At 42.9% G+C, this 9,429-nt stretch overlaps 1 long non-coding RNA gene across 1 annotated transcript in view; it reads right to left on the reverse strand.

Annotated features, from left to right (window-relative positions):
- Positions 1-9,025, reverse strand: part of LOC135361688 (uncharacterized) — a 50,143-nt gene extending 41,118 nt beyond the window's left edge. Inside the window, exon 1 of the long non-coding RNA XR_010405370.1 lies at positions 8,763-9,025. This is a non-coding gene — a long non-coding RNA (uncharacterized LOC135361688). The remainder of the gene's footprint in view (positions 1-8,762) is intronic.
- Between the last annotated feature and the right edge of the window lie 404 nt (positions 9,026-9,429).

The raw sequence follows: 9,429 nt of genomic DNA on the forward strand, positions 1-9,429 counted from the left end.
TTTACTAAATTCCAGGAGTTCTTTCTATATCCTGAATACCAGGATACTTTCTATATCCAGATACTTTGTAAAGTATCCGTTTTACTGATGTTTTCTCTCAGTTTGTGGGTTGCCTAGTTATTTTCTTAAAAGTGTCTGTTTACAAACAGAAATGTTTACATTTTGATGAAGCCTAACTTAACGGTTTTTCTTTTCTGAGTCCTAAGAACACTGCCTCGCTCTTTCTAAGTCATGATGACATTCCCCTATGTTTTCTCCTGAAAGCTTTGTGGGTTTCTATACATTATGAAGTAGGAGTTGACATCCTTTTTTTTTCCTTATGGATAACTATTCCAATTTCATTAATTGAAAGACTGTCAGGAAGGAAGGAAGGAAGGAAGGAAGGAAGGAAGGAAGGAAGGGAAAGAAGGAAGGAAGGAAGGAAGGAAGGAAGGAAGGAAGGAAGGAAGGAAGGAAGGAAGGAAGGAAGGAAGGGAAAGAAGGAAGGAAGGAAGGAAGGAAGGAAGGAAGGAAGGAAGGAAGGAAGGAAGGAAGGAAGGAAGGAAGGAAGAAAAAGAAAGAAAGAAAGAAAGAAAGAAAGAAAGAAAGAAAGAAAGAAAGAAAGAAAGAAAGAAAGAAAGAAAGAAAGAAAAGAAAAGAAAAGAAAGAAAGAGGAAGGAAGGGAGGGAGGGAGGGAGGAAGGAAGGAAGGAAGATAAAGAGAGAAAGACTTTTTCTGGACTGAATTGCTTTGGTGCCTCTCAAAAATTAGTTAGTTGGTCCCACTATATTGCACACCTGAAACTAATACAATACTGGGTGCTAACTATACTGGAATTAAAATTAAGACCTTAATAATTTTAAAAAATTAGTTGGCCCGTTGAGTTCATTTCTGAGCTTTGTGTTCTGTTCCATTGATCCACTTGTCAATCTTGATGCCAGTACCACACTTCTGATGATCATACCTTTAAAAGGAGTCTTGAAGTCAGATAGTGTAAGTCCTCCAAGCTTTTTTATCAAGATTGCTTTTGATATTCTGGGTGCTTTGCATTTCTATATAAATGCTAGAGTCAGTTTATCAATTTCTGCAAAAGAGACCCTCTGGAATTTCCATTGGGATTATGTTGAATCTAGTGGGCAATTTGGGAAGAATTAATATCTTAATAACACTGAGCCTTCCTAACTATAAATACCCATTGATCTTCTTTAATTACTCTCAGCAATGTTTTATGCTTTTCAGTACAGAGGTCTTGCACATTAATCATCAGTATATTTTGTTGGTTTGTTTTTGATGCTCTGGCAAAGGGATCTTCAAACTTCACTTTCCAAATATTTGGTGCTAGGATATAAATAATAAAGTTGATCTTTGTATATTAACCTTGAATGTTATGAACTTGCTAAATTCACTTATTAGTTCTAGTGGTTGTGTGTTGTTAGGATTCTTCACATAAACAATCATAACTTCTGAACATAAACACAATTTTACTGCTTTCTTTCCTATCTGCATGCTTTTTTGTTGGGGGGAGCTTTTTTTTCTTTTCGCAATCGCTACAACCTCAGTGCAATGTTAGGAATGGTGAGAAAGGACATCTTCACCTTGTTCCCACTCTTACTAAGAAAGTGTTCAGTATTTCACCAGTAAGTATAATGTTTGCTATAACTTTTTTTTTTAAGATTTTATTTATTTATTTGACAGAGAGAGAGCACAAGTAGACAGAGTGGTAGACAGAGGGAGAAGGAGAAGCAGGCTCCCTGCTGAGCAGGGAGCCCGAAGCGGGGCTCGATCCCAACACCCCGGGATCATGACCTGAGCCAAAGGCAGACGCTTAACAACTGAGACACCCAGGCTATAACTTTTTAATAAATAAACTTTATCAAATTGAGAAACTCTTTTATTCTTAGCATACTGAGTTTTTATCATGAATAGATGCTCATTTTCATCAAATGCATTTTCTCCTTGATATATGTTTCTTCTTAATTCTGTAAATGTAGTGGATTACACTGTTGGATTTGCCAATGTTAAACCAACTTTGCATTTCTGGGATAAATCCTACTTGGTCATGATGTGTTATCCTTTTTGTATATTGCTGGATTTGTTTACTAATATTTTGTTAAGGATTTTTTTAGCCTATATTCACGCAGGATTTTAGTAGTTCTGTTTCTTTTCTCTCTTTCTATCTTTCTTTCTTTCTTCTTTTGGAATTTCTGTGAGATTTTTGTATAATGATTTCATAAATAAATATTATAAAATGAATTGTGAGGCATTACCTCCTCCTCTGGTTTCAGAAAGAGTTTACATGAGATTAGTGTTATTCCTTCCTTAATTATTAAAAGAATTCACCAGTGAAAATATGTAAGCCTAGAATTTTCTTCAAAGGAAGATTGTTTTTTGACTTCCTTAACTCTACATTTACATAAAGAATTTGGTATTTGTTTATTTGTGTGTTTGGGGAAGGGGTTTATTTTTAAATCTGTTATTCATTTTTTTCCACCTTTTATCTAATAGAATTTTGCTCTACTGGAATCTTCTCTGCCTTCCACTGCCTTATTTTCTGACATTCAAAACCAACAGAATACATTAAAATCTATAGTCTCCAACAGACCCTGCTACCTGGTCTCTCTTTGTCTCAATCCTCAATCCTCAATCCTTTGTCTCAGTCCTCATCTCAATCCTTCTTGCCTCACCCTCAATCCACGTAACTTCCCCTGGGGTGTCTATTCTCCCCAGGATCAGTGTAATATGGCCCCAACTTTCTACCCTGCCACTTTATTAAAAAACATATTCTCCAAAAAATATATCAAGGATGGCAAGAAAAGCGATACTCACAGACTTGAGAGATGGCCATGCAATCTTTTAATTGCTGCAGATGCTAGGTCTCTAAGCCAATGCAAAGAGGGGGCTAAGAAGAGAGGGTGTCCACTTTTATGGTGGTGGGGCTGTGCTGTTTCTACATCTTCATTAGAGAGGTTAATTGGAAAGCAAGGGAGGCTGTGCCAGGGGCAGCCGTAGCTAGCCAGATGCCATTTTAAACTGGAAGTGTTCCAGCTGATTTCTTTGAGAACCCACAAGGCTTTGCTCGACAGACACAATGCTGGCTGGCACACAGTATACATTCAGCCCACAGTGGGTCACTTGTCCCTTCCTTCTGCTGACATTCTGCCCCAGTCATTGCCTAACTATATTCACCTGCCCTGACTGTTCTTTTGGGGGAAACTGATCAATGTGTTCATAATTTCAGTGAAATCCAGATGATCATATCCTCAAGTACATTCAGAAATGAAGATTCCCTTCGAGAGTCAGAATGGATTGACAACCATGGCCTCTGGGTCCCAAAGTTTTTCCCAACCCAGCTGCACCCCCTGGTTACTCCAGAGTTTTTATAAGATCCTGGAAATACCTTCTGAAGGCCACTGGAAAGACGTGAAGACCCTGGAAAGTCCACTGAAGATCCTGCAAAGGCCACCTTAACCCACTGGTTCATGTGCCTCAATTAATAATCAAATTAAAACTTGGATGTGAGGTGTCTATGAAGGAAGGAGGACCATTTTCTTATAACTGCTACAAATAATATACATGTATCTGTGCACTTACTTGCTGACAAAGTTGTTTCAAAGGGTGATTTCAAAGATCAAAAAAGAGGATACTCCAAGAAGGCCTAATCCCAAGGAGCCAGATGGAAGAGATGTATAAGGCAAGGCATGTGGAAAGAGGTGCAAAGCTCCCATGCCCTCTCTGAACACGCCATTCTTCCAGCACTCCATGTGTTCACCAACCTGGAAACCCTTTGAATTCCATCCTTTTAAGTTTTTTGGAGGCTTCATTACATAGGCATGATTGATTAAACCATTGGCCATTGGTGATTGAGTATGATACACCAGCCCCTTTCCCTTCGCAGGAAGTCAGGGGGTGTGACTGAAAGTTCCAACTCTGTAATCACATGGTTGGTTCCCTGGGCAACAAGTCTCCATCCTTAAGGGCTTTCCAAAAGTCACTTCATTAACAGAAACTCAGGTGTGGTTGAAAGGGGTTTGTTATAAATATCAAGACATTTTTATCGCTCTTATCACTTAGGAAATTCCACGGGTTTTAGGAGCTCTGTGTCAGAAACTGGGATGAAGACCAAATATATATTTCTTATTATAAATCATAATGTCACACTCCCTTACCTCCTTTGCTGCCTCCTCTGGATGAGTTTAACTCTTCAGTGGTTGAAAAAAAAAAAAAAGGAGTGGGGAGATGAATCAAAGCAAAAGTTTGCCATAGCTGATCGGACCCTAAGCCAGTTTTCCAAAATCACCGAGAAGATGACTTCCATCATCTTCAGATGCAGGGTTTTTTTGGAGGGGGTGGTTTTTTTTTTTTTTCCTGAACTGGTGCTTTCAAGTAGGAAAAGTGAGACAACAATGGGGCTCCCCGAGTACTCGATTTATTTCCTTGTGCAAAACCACACCAACAGAAGCTAAGGTGAGCTCTGTGACAGCAAGCTCACTATTGTAGCTTCAGTGTGCTCAAAGAGTGTGAAATGAATGAATGAATGACAGATATGAGCCATACACAAGAAACAGGCTCAGTGATTCCCTTATTAATCCACAACTTGAGCCACTGTCTACAAGGTCTCAATTCTTGAACTTGGAGCAAACTTTCCTAAGTCCCACCTCTCCTGTGGTCAGAACTTGGAGTCAAAACTGTAGTTTCTTGCTCTTTACTAAATGTACATCTCCATTCACCTTGTTGACCAAGACATGATCATCTTGTTCACCAAGTCATGTTCACCTATTTCTTCCATCTCATTAACCCTAATTCTTCCAACTAAATACAACATTAAAAGGGAAAAAAAAAAAAAGGTCATGCATGTACTCTATGGCTCCCTCTTGGTCACAACTGATCAGGACATAAGTCAACATCTGACTCAAACCAGGCCAATCCGACCTGTCTCCCAGGGATGTGGAATTCCAGCACACTCTAGACCGGTCACTGGAAGGAAGGAGATCTTGAGAAGCTTGAGATCAGCCCAACACGTGGCCAGAAAAACCAAGAATGCCAGTGTGCAAAAAGAAGAGAAGGGGCACATACATTGAAGCAGAGATGAAAGGCAGAAAGTAAGAGCTCTCCAGTTTCTAGAATGCTCCATATCTAGTCCCAGTCCCTCCCTGAGGCCAGGCTGCATTCTGTAAAACAGCCCTGAGCCCTTGTAATCAAAGGCTTGTAATACAAGCGGGCTTCTGTTATTACAACTACAAACAAAGATGGAATAGACTCCTGGTGCCTGACCTGGACTGGTGTGCTTGGTTCTTTCCCATCGTTGATTGACAGGGTCCTATGAACTAGGCAACATGTTAGGCACTCTATAGTATATAAGCACTATATAGTTGTAAACTATATCAGAACTATATTACAGAGCCCAATACTGTAGACACTACTGCTATCATCCATATTTTATAGACAAGGCCCAGAGAAGTGAAAGTAGCATCCAAAATCAGAGTTAGCAACCAGCAGGACAGGATTAAAAAGCAGTCTGTCTGGGGCACCTGGGTGGCCCAGTCGGTTAAATGGCCAACTCGTGATTTAGGCTCAGGTCATGATCTCAGGATCTTGGGATCAAGCCATACATTGGGTTCCATGCTCAGCAGGGAGTCTGCTTGAGGATTCTCTCTCCCTCTCCCTCTGCCCCTCCTTTCGCACTCTCTCTCTCAAATAAATAAGTAAATCTTTAAAAAAAAAAAAAAAGCAGTCTGTCTGATACCTGAAACCACATTCTCAACTACTGAGCCACAGCGTGTTCATGGATGTCCTTAGGAAAAGCACTGGGGGGTGGCTAATAGGTCTGAGGATAACTCCCTGATGCCCTAAGTCTCTGCTTTTTGCCTTCTATGAGGTGAGTTCTCTGCTCCTAGCACAAGAGGAAGTTCAGCAAGTTCATTCAAGAGGCCTGGCTTAGGGGATCAAGGTGTTGGCAGTCTGGTTCCTTCTAAGGCTCTCATTTTGGCTTGTAGGTAGTTGTCTTCCCTGTGTCCTCACATGGGCTTCCGTTTGTGTGCATCTGTGCCCTAATCTCCTCTTCTTATAAACTCATCAGTCATATTGGGTTAGAATCACCCTAATGACCTCATTTTAACTTAATTGCCTCTTTAAAGACCCTATCTCCAAATACAGTCACGTTCTGATGTACTAGAGCGTTAACACTTCAACATATGAATTTGAGGGTGGGAGTGGAGGTGGGTTGGGCAGGGAGAGGGGGAAACACAATTCAGCCTACAACAGTATGCCACTGTCCTGGGTTTGAAACTTGTGTTCAGCTATATGGCATTCAAGGGATTTCCCCTTTCTTTGCTGAAATTTCTTACCATTAAAACAGGGATAATTTCATTCATTTCACAAATATTCTTTTATTTTTTCCTATGTCATGAAGACTGTGCTTGAAATTTGAATACAGCAAAACTTGAATACAACTTGAATACACCAGACCCAAGGACTCTGATGAAGGAAAAAAAAAAAAGTTAACCACAATACCCTGTGATCATCCAGCAGTTGGAGGGCTGTGAGTACTGAGGAGGAGTCTGACCCCACCTGAGCATGGAGGGAAGTCCCGCCAAGGTGGCATGATATTTAAGCTGAGATCTGGAAGAGGAGGGATTGGCTAGGTATGGATAGGATTTAAGTGTGTATTTCTTTGCAAAGACCCAGAGAGAAGAGACAGCCCAGCCACAGAGAGTTCAAGGTCAACTGGGGCCAAAACATAAAGCCTCCGTTTAGGAATTCAGGCATTATCCCAGGAACAGTTGGGAGCCACTGAAGATTCTAAGTAGGGGAGTGACACAGTCTAGCTTATGAGATCTTCCTAGGCGGATAATGGATTGGAGGAGAAGTAATATGTAAACAAGAGGCCACTGCAAAGAGCCAGGTACCTAGACAGCAGCAGGGGCAGAGGAATGGAGAAAAATGGATGCACTCAAGTATGTCTTCTTTCAATACTTACTGAGAAACTTCCATTTGCCAGAATACTGTGCTAAAACCCAGGAATTCTGCAGAAAACAAGACAGCCAAGATTCCCACTTTCACAAGTTCACAATTTAGGAGGTCCACAAACAGCATCCAACTAACCACACAAATGCCACAAAAGAAATACAAAGCATGGCATGGTATGTATTCCAATTCCAATAGGTTGGAATTGGGATCAAGTTATGAATGAGCTGAAAACTGTAAAATGTAGGGGTTAATTTTGCAGAAGTAAGCAAGGAAATAGCACATACCCTGAGGTTGAAGGTGGCATGGAGAGTTCTCAGAATAGAAAGGTCGGTGTGGCTAGAATACAGTATGATATTAAGCAGATAGAATCACTGGGACCTGGGGGCTGATTAGAGGTGGAAGGAAGGGGGAGAGAATGACCAAGGATGACATCAGATTTCCAGCTTGGGCGACCAGAAACATGGTGGTGCCATGTCCTGGGAGAGAAGACCCCGGCAGAGGAGCCAGGAGGGGAAGGGAGCAGGAGAGGATGGCTTGGGGACATCTTGACTGAGGTGTCTGTGAGACATTGACTAAAGTCTAGTGACTAGTAGGTTGTAAAAATGAACTAAATCTATGCATGGGATCTAGCACATGACATGTGTGTTCAATAAATGGTAGCAACAAATATTGTTTTTTGTATTATGAATTAGATACGATAGTTCACATTTGTACTAAAACTCTAGTGGTTGTTTAATTTGTCTTCCAAATCAGAGAGTCAAAATGGACACTATTAATGAGTACCCTAGGAATCACAATTATACTAGGACTGTCCCTGGACAAATTGGGATGTCCGGTCACTCTAAGCACAACCCAAGGGCTCCCAGGTGCCCCCAAGCCTGCAGAGGAACAAGAAAGCCTGAGGAGCCCCGGGGACAGACCTGCCCACCACCTCCCTGGGATCCGGCCAGGCTGCAGGGAAGGAAGAGGAACCAGCTCTTGCTGGTCTCCTGGGTCCAACTGCTGGCCCTATCTCCTCCTGCAGTGGACACTTGGAAGTTGAGTTCTAGTCACTAGACTCTCTCTCTCTCTCTCTCTCTCTATATATATATATATTATTCTAAGTGCCCTTTGAATCCTGAGCCCAGGCACTTTTGTCTAAAGAGAGCTACACTATAAGCCCTAATAGACCATAATAAAATCAAACTCTTTAGTACTATTTAAACTTCTATTTACTGTTTCTCCTGATTACCAAAAAACTGCCTTTGGGGGGGGGGGGTGGAGCAAGATGGAGGAGGAGTAGGAGATGTGGATTTCGTCTGGTCTCAGGAATTCAGCTGGACAGGGATCAAACCATTCTGAACACCTACAAACTCAACAGGAGATCTAAGAAAAGAAGAGCAACAACTCTCTCATCAGAAAAGCGACCACTTTCTGGAAGGTAGGACGTGCGGAGAAGTGAATCCGAGGCGATATTCGGGAGGATAGACGGCGGGGGAGGGGCCTCCGTCGGCCGCTTCTGGCAAGTGATAGAGCCACGGAGCACAAAATTGGAACTTTTAAAAGTCTGCTCCACTGAGGGACGTCACTCTGGTGGCTAAGCGGGGGGTGGAACCCTCTGGGACAGTGTGGTCTCAGGACCCTCGGGGTCACAGAAAGACCGGGGGTGCCTGAGTGCGGCCGAGCTCCCAGGTAACGAAGCAGGGAAGCCGGCTGCAGAGGCGGAGCCCAGGCGCAGGCTCTCAGCTCGGGGTGGCCATAAACCGTGATCCGCGGCACAGTCGGGCCTCTTCTCCTCCAGCAGGGACCCAACAAGCGGCAGATCCGGGGAGACTCACCTTCTTCCCCCGGGAGGAGAGGTGTGGGAGCGCACCGCAGGGATCTGCTGGGTTTGGAGACTCCACATGGTGTCGGGTGCCAGAGATAGAAACGCGCGGTCACAGGCCGGGTGAGCATGGAGTGTGGCCGGAGACCAAGGAGACAGGAGTGACTGACGGCTTTTCTCTGGGGGCTCACTGAGGAGCGGGGCCCCGAGTTCTCTGCTCCTCCGGGGCAGAGATTGGGAGGCCGCCATTTTCACTCTCCGCCTCCAAAGCTCTACGGAAAGCTCGCAGGGAACAAAAGCCCCGGAGAGCAAACCCGAGCAGATTACTTAGCCTGAGCCGGGCAAGGGCGGGGCACTTCCGCCTCCGGCAGAGACATTTGGGAACCACGGCAACAGGCCCCTCCCCAGAAGATCAGCGAGAACAGCCGGCCAAGACCAAGTTTACCGACAATGAGAACGGCAGAACTCCAGCGCTAGGGGACTACTGCACATAGAATTCATGGCTTTTTTACCATGATTCTGTAGTCTTTCAAAGTTAATTTTTTTTTAACTTTTTTTTCTTGTATTTTTCTTTTTCCCTTTTTCAACCAACATCTTATCAATCCCTTTTTTAAAAAAACATTTTTATTTTTCATTTTTAGAGTCATATTCTATCCCTTCATAGTAGTTACCCGTATTTT

Source organism: Mirounga angustirostris, unplaced genomic scaffold (assembly GCF_029215605.1).
Source record: "Mirounga angustirostris isolate CCGP_5_RB_7025 unplaced genomic scaffold, mMirAng1.0.hap1 SCAF_10, whole genome shotgun sequence".
In the NCBI taxonomy this organism is placed as follows: Eukaryota; Metazoa; Chordata; class Mammalia; order Carnivora; family Phocidae; genus Mirounga; species Mirounga angustirostris.